The sequence below is a fragment of the Neoarius graeffei genome, chromosome 10, assembly GCF_027579695.1.
Source record: "Neoarius graeffei isolate fNeoGra1 chromosome 10, fNeoGra1.pri, whole genome shotgun sequence".
Lineage (NCBI taxonomy): Eukaryota > Metazoa > Chordata > Actinopteri > Siluriformes > Ariidae > Neoarius > Neoarius graeffei.
The window spans coordinates 28,558,264-28,570,953 of NC_083578.1; positions in this window are offsets into that span (position 1 = coordinate 28,558,264).

The following is a 12,690-nucleotide window of genomic DNA, read 5'->3' on the forward strand; positions in this document are numbered from 1 at the left end:
CTCAAGCAAATATAAAATAGTATGATTTAAATATACTCAAAAAAGTACTACTACAGTGAATTACATCCTCAAGTACGGTAACAAGAGTGTATGTAGTTCATTACCCCCACCCCCCTCCCTGATTTGTTATTAGTTATAGCAATATCCTGGATGACAAACTAAAAGAACAATGTTAGCTTCACACAAGCGCCTTAACTTCATTGACTCTTAGTTGTTATTTACTATTCTTTCTTTATAAGATACAATCCAAAGAAGTCCATTGTTCTTTCTTTCTTTCTTTCTTTCTTTCTTTCTTTCTTTCTTTCTTTCTTTCTTTCTTTCTTTCCTTACTTACTGACTTACTTCACTTTCTTTACTTTGTTAGTTCCTTCCTCTTGGCAGTCATGGTGATAATGAGCAGATCCATCCCACCATGGAGAAGAAAATCGAATACAAGCGAAATGACAAATTCGCCCCCCGGGTTTCAGTAGAAACAGAGCGGCCTGTCAGCATGCGCACACACATGCGCGCACACACACACACACACACACACACACACACACACACACTTTCCACAGACTCCTTGCTGGGCAGCCGGATTTCACCAGCAGCTGTACTAACACTCTGTGTGTGTGTGTGTGTGTGTGTGTGTGTGTGTGTGTGTGTGTGTGTGTGTGTGTGTGTGTGCGCTTGTGTGTTGTACATTTGAAAACAATAGAAAAAAAAAGGTGTCAAAATTTTGTGTGTCTTAACCTGCAAAAAAATGTACAAATAACAGAACAGATATGGAGACATCAAATGTGTTTATACATACATGCAGCAGTGTTTCCAAACTCCATTGTGTGTTTATGTTTTTTTGTTACACAGCCTGTGTAATGACACACAGTGCAACCAAGTCCACTGCCTGAAGCTACACACTGCAAAAGCCCACCACATACCAGCTAAGTTCTGGGCGCATAACATCTCAAACCCATATGAACACATTTGGAATTCCTTGTCACGCTTCCCCATACAAACACTGCAGGCTTTAACTCCAAGTGAGTCCATATGATATGTACCTCATCTCTGGTGTCTTCTAGTAACTCAAAAATGACAGAACTTTAGATTTATTTCCAATAAGACAGTTTAAAAAAATACATATTCAAATATATAATATCACTCTGATATAATGTGGGTGAAATTTTTGCATGTGCAAACTGATTTGCCCACTTAAAGGTGCTCACATACCATCCTACTAATAACACAGTGGCTGAAATTATATTGAAAAACTTCAAAATCCAGGATTTTTGTGGAGGTTCAGCAGGATGATCCTGAACCTCCACTCATCTCCTACAAAGAGAAAATAAGCATGATAAAAGTAGCCTAAGAGTAACTATGGTACTTACTGCATACAATTGCTCCAGATGTTCCACATGGAAATTTCTTAATACAACCACTAAAATCACAGGTCCTAAAGGATCAGTTTTTGTCACTCATCACATCTCATGCATCACCACAAGAGTTGTTTACTTTCTCCTGCAGGAGAATTATATGGATTATATGGATTTCTCCTTTCCAGTGGTGAGACACTTTAACAGCAATGGACTTAACATTAATGACATCTCTGTGTGCATTGTGTTGTTATGGAAGTGAGGAAACAAAGGGGGAAAGAGCTCCTCTACAACCTGGGAACTCTGGAACCCCATAGACTGAAAACCATAGTGAATGTTTACAACATCTATTACATCATAACACATTGCAAATATCTACTGGATTTATTTTCTACAGGCTCTAAGGCGCATTGCTTGCACAGCTGATGAAGGAAGTTGATACAAAATGTCTTGTTTCACTGGAAACAATATCATGTTTTCCAGTCTTCCTCTGTCCAGTTTCAGTGAGCCTGCTCCTGTTCTTGACTAACAGGAGCAGAACCCGATGATGTATGCTGTTATTGTAGACCATCTGTCTCAAGGTTTGATGTGTTGTGCATTCTGAGATACACCATGGTTGTAAAGAGCACTTATTTGAGCCAGTTTGATTACTCAAACTGTAATGTAAGAAAGCTTGGCAATTAAAAAGACATTCTGTAACTTCCAGCTCCACTGAATTAATAATGAAAGTGGGTGTATGTGCATTTTTGACCCTGTATGCGTAATTTTGACCCTTTGTTGATCTCAGAAAACCCACAATAAATTAAAACTTGTGCACTGAATTCTTGTTGTTTTTTCTATTAAAGCTAGACGGCCTTTCAATTTCATAAAATCGGTGAAATTTAGTTCCCTCTGAAATTTGGTCATCATGATATATGTTTATTTCTGTGATATAACATAAAATATCAGGCCATTCTGTGCCTGAGAAGTTATTTAATTTGAAGGGATTCCCCAGCAAATAATGTGCATGAAACTGCTTGCTTCCCGCAGTCAAGCAGACAGAGGAAGTCCATGTGCTCATGCACAGGTTTACCTTCTTTTTCTTTTGGGTTTTACGGCAGCTAGTATCCACAGTGTTGCATTACTGCCATCTACTGGTTTACCTTGACTGTGCACTGACCGTTACATCATTCTGTCGCTAAATGAACAGCTGATCACACCGAGGTGCTTGCTGACCATCATCAGACACCAATTAGGCATTGCTGCCTGTCTGCCAGAAAGCTCTCCATTCATTCCTGTTGGTGTTTAAAGCAGCCCTCTTGGAATCCTCCAATGTCAACCCTCTTGCATTTATAGCATCCTTGATGTTGTCCATCCACCTCTTCCTATGTCTCCCTCTAGGTCTCTTTGTCTTAGGGCGCCACTCAAGCCACCTTGCTGGGGTCCTGGTGGTATCCATTCTCTTACATGGCCATATCAATGTAGCTGGCTCTGCTCAATGATGTTCAACACACTCTGGACCCCGAGCTGCTCCCTGATGTAATCATTTCTCAGTCGATCACGCTTGGGTGCTCCTCTAATAAGTCTCAGTGCTCTCATCTCCTCAGCCTGAATGGAACTCTTAGTCCTTGTGGTCAGCAACCATGCCTCACAGCCGTAGAGCAAAATGGGCCGCAAGATCGAGGTGTACAAGGCCACTTTCACATCTCTTGGTATATCTTTGTCCTTGAGGAGGGGGTGAAGCATTCTGAGATTTCCAGATTGTTGTCCATTGCCATTCCAGTCAGTATTCCATGTATCCAGTCTGTAATGAGGCTTTCTTTGTGTAGTTGTAGCAGGTAGGTAGTCTATGGCTGGCTTGCTGGGCCTGTTGTGACTTCACCAGAGCCCCTTTAGCCATCAAGGTGTTTACCAGGCTCCACAACATGGAGGCGGGGTTGTACTTTGGAGCCCAACTGCCAATATTTGTTAGCTTGGTCCTGCATTTCCTTTCCTTCACAATATAACTTATTTTTTTCTTGCTTTCCATTACTGTAATCAGTCTTTCACATTTCATTCACACACTCATGTCCACTATTTTTTCCATCCATTATCTGTAACCGCTTATCCTGTGTAGGGTTGCAGGCAAGCTGGAGCCTATCCCAGCTGACTATGGGCAAGAGGTGGGGTACACCCTGGACAATTCACCAAATTATCACAGGGCCGACACATAGAGACAAACAACCATTCATACCTATGGTCAATTTAGAGCCACCAATTAGCCTAACCTGCATGTCTTTGGACTGTGGGGGAAACCAGAGCACCCGGAGGAAACCCACGCAGACACTGGGAGAACATGCAAACTCCACACAGAAAGGCCCCTGCCGGCAACTGGGCTCAAACCCAGAACATTCTTGCTGTGAGGCGACAGTGCTAACCACTACACCACCATGCTGCCTCTCCATTTTTCTCTCCTGTTTCAAATGTGTATACAACAATGCTTTGCATGAATGGGGAAAGCCCACCATGTGATGCATGACATAGTATCTTGAATTGGGTCATGTTGAAGCAGGAAAAAATAGCAGAGAATTGTGGGCCATGTGGCCCTAAATTCATTAATTGTTCTATTTAAAAAAACTAAAAAAATTGGAAGTCTGTGATTCTAATTCAGTAGCTTTCACTCCACGAAACAAAATTAATTGGGTGTCAGGGAAAATTCTGTTTATCATCTAGACTTGAAAAATCTGAAAGGCAGATTTTTTTCACCTTGAAAGATCTATGTTGTACAATTATTCTGCCACAGAGAAGCAGTTCAAAGAAGTCACTGAAAGCCCAATTTTGCCATGACATTCATGTCCATGTATATGAACTGCTGACTGCTGCAATTGTATATGTACTGTTCACCTGTTAGTTGTTTTAATGTTATGGCTGATCAGTGTGCATACCTGTTAATTGAAAAACATTCCAGGTGACTACCTCATGAAGCTTGTTACGATAATGCCAGTAGTGTGCAAAGTGTCACCAAGATAAACGGTGGCTACTTTGAAGAATGAATAAAATATCATTCCATATATGTTCCAGATGTTATTTTACAGTTTTGATGTCTTCAGTATTAATCTACAATGTAGAAAATAGTAAAAATACAGAAAAACCTATGAATGAGTAGGGATGTACAAACATATATATACACACACACACACACACACACACACACACACAATATGAAGAGTTTTGTTCCAAAATGCTATAAATCTACTGTGAAAGACTTGAGAAAAAATGTATTGTAATTTCCTCACCAAAATTTCATTGCATGAAAACCACAATTTTCTGTTTGACTCTTTAATATGACACAATCAGGTTATCATATCATTAAAATGCAAATCTCGATTTTGATTTTTAAATTTTTATTTAATTTTTTTTTCTAAAATGCAATATATCCATGACATGCTTTTCCCCAAAATGCTATAAATCCATTACATTAATAAAAACTTTTTTTTTTTTTAAATCTAACTATAAACAAGACATAAAGTTGATCTACACATCTGCCAGCCTCTGAACTTGGACCATCTCTTATATTGGACCACAGATTTTCCCAGATTACATTAATCTTGTCGTCTACACACCCCGATCTATTTTACACACAAAGTTCTGAGGAATGTTAATAGACCCAGTCAGATGTTTGCCTGGAAACTTGTTTTTTTAAAATGGACAAAATTTTTATTCTGAACAATAAATTAGAAGTTTGGACGCCTTGTACAGTGGTGTAGTGGTTAGCGCTGTCGCCTCACAGCAAGAAGGTCCGGGTTTGTGCCCCGTGGCTGGCAAGGGCCTTTCTGTGCGGAGTTTGCATGTTCTCCCCGTGTCCGCGTGGGTTTCCTACGGGTGCTCCGGTTTTCCCCACAGTCCAAAGACATGCAGGTTAGGTTAACTGGTGACTATAATTGACTGTAGGTGTGAATGTGAGTGTGAATGGTTTTCTGTGTCTATGTGTCAGCCCTGTGATGACCTGGCAACTTGTCCAGTGTGTACCCCGCCTTTCGCCCGTAGTCAGCTGGGATAGGCTCCAGCTTGCCTGCGACCCTGTAGAACAGGATAAAGTGGCTAGAGATAATGAGATGAGATGAGACACCTTGTACAGCACGCACAGTTAAATTCATACCTGAGCTACAGGGTGTGAAGTGCAGCTCCATATTCAGAGAATATGGTAAAGCATCAACCTGGTTTTTGATGATTTTTGTGACCATATGATACCCAGTCATTAGCACAAGGCAATGCATCTCGTAAACACTTGACCACTAGACAAAGAACTGTATATTTTTATTTCCATAAGATAGATGGGTTTTTATGCAGTGCTTATTTTTAATTTGCTTTTTAAAAAATTATGTGGGATTATTTACTCACAGGCGGCACGGTGGTGTAGTGGTTAGCGCTGTCGCCTCACAGCAAGAAGGTCCGGGTTCGAGCCCCGTGGCCGGCGAGGGCCTTTCTGTGCGGAGTTTGCATGTTCTCCCCGTGTCCGCGTGGGTTTCCTCCGGGTGCTCCGGTTTCCCCCACAGTCCAAAGACATGCAGGTTAGGTTAACTGGTGACTCTAAATTGACCGTAGGTGTGAGTGTGAATGGTTGTCTGTGTCTATGTGTCAGCCCTGTGATGACCTGGCGACTTGTCCAGGGTGTACCCTGCCTTTCGCCCGTAGTCAGCTGGGATAGGCTCCAGCTTGCCTGCGACCCTGTAGAACAGGATTAAGTGGCTAGAGATAATGAGATGAGATGAGATTTTACACTCATCGGGAGTGTAATATTAACAATTATTATATATTCAGGACACTTTTTTGATGGAATAAAAACGTATTCTATTCCTTTCTAGTGGATTTCATTCATTTGGTTTGATAGCATGCAATATTATCTTACTTATCCTACAAGTATTATGCCACTCTACCCAGTGGAGAAAGAGCGTGCAATATTATTACATTGTTGCACGTTGTCAAGGCAACATGATGTCACACGTCAGAACTCGTGTGAATATCCAATGACAAAACTTTTCTGCTGCACATGCACAGAACCATTTCTTTGTCTGCAGGGAAAGGGAAAAGAAAAGGCTAATCACGTGCTACTGCTAGGATTAGCTATGCTATAATTAAGCACTAAATAAATAAACTGAAAACTGAAACTAAAGATGTGCTGAACACCAGAAAGTCTACCAAAACTTTATTATATTTTCTTCATGCATATTTACAAGAGAAAAACATAACAATGGACGTTGAAAAACTGGAAAAGAGACACGTCAGAGACGTAAAACTTCCGTGCTAGCGAGTGACTGTGAAAATTTGTAAACAAACATGTCCATGAGGTTTGCTTCATTAAAAGCAGAAGATTTTGAGAAAATTTTGGCTGCCAGGTAGCTCCGTTGTGTGTAGTTGTCGATGTTGATTTTAAAAGTAAATAAGTAAATTACACAGTAAAATGAATACTTAAGTATGAGTGAAAAATACTGTGGCGAGTGTGCGTGGAAGAAGAGTCTGGAGACAGAAATCCTAGTTTCTCAGTCGCTAGCCTGTGATACTAGCTTTCGATAGTACTGGCTTGACTGCGCTAGCATTGGCCTTCACTACCACTACTGCTGAATGCTACACCAGCTGGAAGGCGACTGCACTGCTACCCTGATGAATGCTACACCAGCTGGAAGGTGACTGTACTGCTGCACTAACAGCACCGAGTTGTGGGTAAGCTAGTGTTGGACTTCAAGAATGCTGATATGAAGAGAGTGTGTATAATAATAATAATAATAATAATAATAATAATAATAATATTGGTTGGCTTTTTTGTGGTCTATCAGATATATTCCATTCAGCTAGCATGATATTGAACAAGTCGAAGATGAGTTCAGTATCATGCTATCTGAATGGAATATATCTGATAGACCACTCAATGCCAGCCAATGTTATTTAAATATATATTAAATATACATTAAGTGGCATATCTAGATCCTGGGAGGAATCAGGTGTGCTCAAAGTGGAAAATAACACTGGACCACATTCTCTACTGAAATAATTATATAAAACATGAAAAAAAGAAAGAGTCCCTCCACAAACACAACAAAGTTTATTTCATTTATTTCATTCAAACTCTCACAAAAAGACAGGGATTCTCTGCAATGTTGACAGTCAGTGGAAGTTGCTATTACTGTTTCCATATTTGAATGGTGCACTGTGATTGGTCAAGTGGAGATAACACATTTTACAGAAAATCAGTCATGGTGCATGTTTTGGAAAGAAAGGGGAAATACAATGCAGAGAAGCATGGCAGATATCACATTTTAAATAAAATTGATTTTGGAACTTTGAATAGCGATCAAATGCCAAATTTATTTTGGTGGTCACTTGATATTTTTGAAAATGGTGCTTATCACGTTTTGGAGCTAAACATGTATGTATGTATGTATGTATGTATGTATGTATGTATGTATGTATGTATACACCAATCAGCCATAACATTAAAATCACTTACAGGTAAACAGTCAGTCAGTTCTCAAAGTTTATGTGTTGGAAGCAGGACAAATGGGCAAATGGGCCTCCCATTCGATAGAAATGAAGCCAAAATTCCTCTACCATTTTGTAGAATTTGGAGGCAGAATCTGTGCAGTAGAAATGAGACTTAGTCAGGTACACACACTCCTTTTGTAGCTCTCCCCCCTTCTCCCATATCAAGGTCCAGCACATACCAGAATTTCTTTGTTGTGGAAACCAATTTTACATCTTACACAGATGCATCTAGGAAGGACACTTATCACATTAACATCAACTGGAAATTCGCTAGTTAATTGATTAACATTACCCAGGCAGGGCAGTGTCATAAGGGCAGGGTAATAAGTCATTATTTGGGACACATGGCTATTCTGAGTCCACTGTAAACTAACTAGCCTACTGATAAAATCCATCCTAATATTATTGATAGTCTACAGTGGCTTGCAAAAGTATCCCTCCCCCTTGGTGTTTGTCCTGTTTTGTTGGATTATAAGCTGGAATTAAAATGGATTTTTAGGGTGTTAGCACCATTTGATTTACACAACATGCCTACCACTTTAAAGGTGAAAATTGTTTTTTTATTGTGACACAAACAATAAGTAAGATGAAAAAACAGAAATCTGGAGTGTGCATAGGAATTCAACACTAAAAAAAAGGCAATATTTTGTAAAGCCACCTTTTGCTGCAATTACAGCTGCAAGTCTCTAGGGGTATGTCTCTATTAGCTTAGCACATCTAGCCACTGGGATTGTTGCCCATTCATCAAGGCAAAACTGCTCCAACTCCTTTAAGTTAGATGGGCTGCATTGGTTTACAGCAATCTTCAAGTTATGCCACAGATTTTCAATTGGATTGAGGTCTGGACTTTGATTAGGCCATTCCAAGACATTTAAATGTTTCCCTTTAAACCACTCCAGTGTAGCTTTAGCAGTATGTTTAGGGTCATTGTCCTGCTGGAACGTGAACTTTTGTCCCAGTCTGAAACCTTTGGCTGACTCAAACAGGTTTTCCTCCAGAATTGCCCTGAATTTAGTGCCATCCATCTTTCCTTAGGACCTGGCCAGCTTTCCTATCCCTGCAGATGAAAAATATTCCCACAGCATGATGCTGCCATCACCATGCTTCACTGTAGGAATGGTGTTCTCAGGGTGTTTGGTTTCCTATTGTGGCCAAAAAGATCAATTTTAGTCTCATCTGACCAGAGAATCTTGTTCTATGTGTTTAGGGAGTCTGCCACATGCTGTTGAGCGAACTCCAAAAGTGTTTTCTTAAGCAATGGCTTTTTTTTTCTGGCCACTCTTCCATAAAGCTCCACTCTGTGGAGTGCATGGCTGTTCTATGGAGTATCTGTTCTATGGACAGATACTCCCATCTCTGCTGTGGATCTTTGCAGCTCCTTCAGTATTATCTTTGGCGTCTTTGTTGCATCTCTGATTAATGCCCTCCTTGCCCAGTCTGTGAGTTTTGGTGGGTGGCCTTCTCTTGTCACGTTTGTAGTGGTACCATATTCTTTCCATTTTGTTACAATGGATTTAATGGTGCTCCCTGGGGTATTCAAAGTATGGGATATTTTTTATAATCCAACTCTGATCTATACTTCTTCACAACTTTGTCTCTGACATGTTTGGAGTGCTCCTTGGTTTTCATGTTGCTTGCTTAGTAGTGTTGCAGAGTCAGGGTCCTTCCAGAACAGGTTGAGTTATACAGACATCATCTGACAGATCATGTGATACTTTGATTGCACACAGGTGGATCTTCAGCTCATTCTCATTATCTCTAGCTGCTTTATCCTGTTCTGCAGGGTCACAGGCAAGCTGGAGCCTATCCCAGCTGACTATGGGCGAAAGGTGGGGTACACCCTGGACAAGTCGCCAGGTCATCACAGGGCTGACACATAGACACAGACAACCATTCACACTCACATTCACACCTACGGTCAATTTAGAGTCACCAGTTAACCTAACCTGCATGTCTTTGGACTGTGGGGGAAACCGGAGCACCCGAAGGAAACCCACGCGGACATGGGGAGAACATGCAAACTCCACACAGAAAGGCCCTCGCCAGCCATGGGGCTCGAACCCGGACCCTCTTGCTGTGAGGCGACAGCGCTAACCACTACACCACCATGCCACCCCAGGTGGATCTTAATCAACTAATTATGTGACTTATGAAGTGAATTGGTTGGACCAGCTCTTATTTTGGGGTTTCATCTGAAAGGGGGTGAATACCTATGCACACTCCAGATTTCTGTTTTTTCATCTTAATTATTGTTTGTGTCACAGTAAAACAACAATTGCACCTTTAAAGTGGTAGGCATGTTGTGTAAATCAAATGGTGCTAACCCTCTGAAAATCCATTTTAATTCCATCTTGTAATGCAACAAAACAGGACAAACACCAAGGGGAATGAATACTTTTGCAAGACACTGTATGTGTTCACTGACAGACAAATGGCATTTGCGGAAATTTCGATAGCTGGCTGGCTGAATGTTGTTAATACTGAAATAATAGCTAATAATAATAGTGTAACAACTTTTGAACTTTGGGAAACAGAGGAACAGGAAGCAGGCTTCAGAACAGGTGAGTTCTTTTATTTTAATACACTTTTCAGGCCCCAAACATACACATGCACGATGGGGTGTCACAACTCTCTCATTCCTGACTGTCTGAAAGACACACAGAGACACAGTTAATAGACAGCCAGTAATTTGACACAGGTGCACCTCATCACATGTTACCTGCTGGTTCAACCTGCCTCCTCGCCATTCACAGCTGACCCTTGACCACGCCCCCACTGCCACATACCCCAACCGAGGGCCGAGGAACTGTTCGGCCTGCAGCTGACTCTACCCCCAGCGGGAGAGGTAATCTGCCACCACCATCTGCACCCCCGGCCTGTGGATCACCTCGAATTTAAAGGGCTGAAGGGCCAGATACCAACGAGTGATCCACGTGTTGGCATCCTTCATGCGGTGGAGCCACTGGAGTGGGGCATGGTCAGAACAGAGGATGAATGGGCATCCTAGCAGGTAGTAGCGGAGAGTGAGGACCACCCACTTGATGGCCAGGCACTCTTCTATTGTGCTGTACTTCGACTCTCACATGGAAAGATTGTGGCTGATGTACAGCACTGGACGCTCCTCCCCCTCCACCATCTGGGACAAAATGGACCCCAGTCCTCTGTCCGATGCATTGGTCTGTAAAACAAAAGGGAGAGAAAAGTCAGGAGAATGCAACAGTGGGCCCCCACACAAAATTGCCTTTACCTGAGTAAAAGCCCATTCGCATGGCTTCATCCACTGGACCAAATCTGGTGCCCCCTTTTTAGTGAGGTCAGTCAGCAGGCTGGTGACGTCCGAAAAGTTAGGCACGAACTGTCTATAATAGCCAGCCAACCCCAGGAACTGCCTCACCCCCTTTTTGGTCTTGGGTCACAGGCAGGCCGCAATTGCTGTAATCTTATCAATTTGGGGACGCACCTGCCCATGACCCAAGTGGAAGCCCACATACCATACTTCCACCTGCCCAATCGCACACTTCTTTGGGTTTGCTGTGAGCCCAGCATGCCTCAGCAACCTCAGAACCACCCTCAGATGTTGTAGATGCCAATCATTACTATAAATGATTATATCATCCAAGTAGGCCACCGCATATGCATTGTGGGGAAAGAGAATTCAGTCTATGAGATGCTGAAACATCGCTGGAGCCCCAAACAACCCAAAAGGAAGGGTGACAAACTGGTGTAAGCCAAATGGAGTGGAAAAGGCCATTTTCTTGTGGGATAATGGAGTCAAGGGGATCTGCAAATATCCCTTTGTCAAATCCAGTGTCGAGTAAAAGCAAGCTGCGCATAACCGATCAAGCAGTTCATCAATGCAAGCCATCAGATAGGCATCAAATTTAGACACCGCATTGACTTTTCTATAGACCACACAGAACTGGACTGACCTGTCGATCTTGGGAACCAAGACCACCAGACTGCTCCAGTCATTGTGCAACTCCTCAATTACTCCCATCTTAAGTGTAGCCTGAAGTTCCTTCTGAACCACATTTTTCTTGTGTTTGGGGAGCCAATTCGGGCGGCTGTGCACCACCACCCCTGGGGGAGTCTCAATGTGGTGTTCTATGAGGTTAGTGCGACCAGGGAGGGGCAAGAATACCTCAGTGAATTCCTCCTGCAACCTAATTACTTGTGCTCTCTGGGAGAGTGAGAGGTGGTATCCGCAGGGGTGAATTGGGCTATGCTTTTTGGACTTACCTCTGGTCCCAGCTCCATCCTCTCTGGAACTACTGTCGATAGAGCCACAGGAAACTCCTATCTCCATGGTTTCAGGAGACTGAGGTGGTAAATTTGGCATGTGTCGCCCATATCTTGCCATTTGACCTCATAGTCGACCTCACCAATTCGCTGTGTGACCTCAAAGGGTCCTTGCCACTTGGTGAGCAATTTTGAACTTGAGGTGGGCAATAAAATGAGAACTTTATCTCTCGGTGCAAATTCCCTTATCCATGCCCCTCTGTTGTACAGGTGAGCTTGACGTTCTTGGGCCTGTAGCAAATTCTCCTGGGTTATGTGACTCAGTGCATGGAGTTTTGCTCTCAGGTCAAGAATATACTGAATTTCATTTTTACTTTGAGAAGGCCCCTCCTCCCAATTTTCTTTGATGATGTCTAAGACACATTGGGGCTTGCACCCATACAGCAATTCAAAAGTGGAAAACCCAGTGGAGGCTTAGGGGACCTCATGCACTGCAAACAACAGAGGATCAAGCCACCTGTCCCAATTTTTAGCATTCCCATGAACAAATTTATGAATCATGTTCTTAAGTGTTTGGTTAAATCGTTTGACCAGCCTGTCTGTT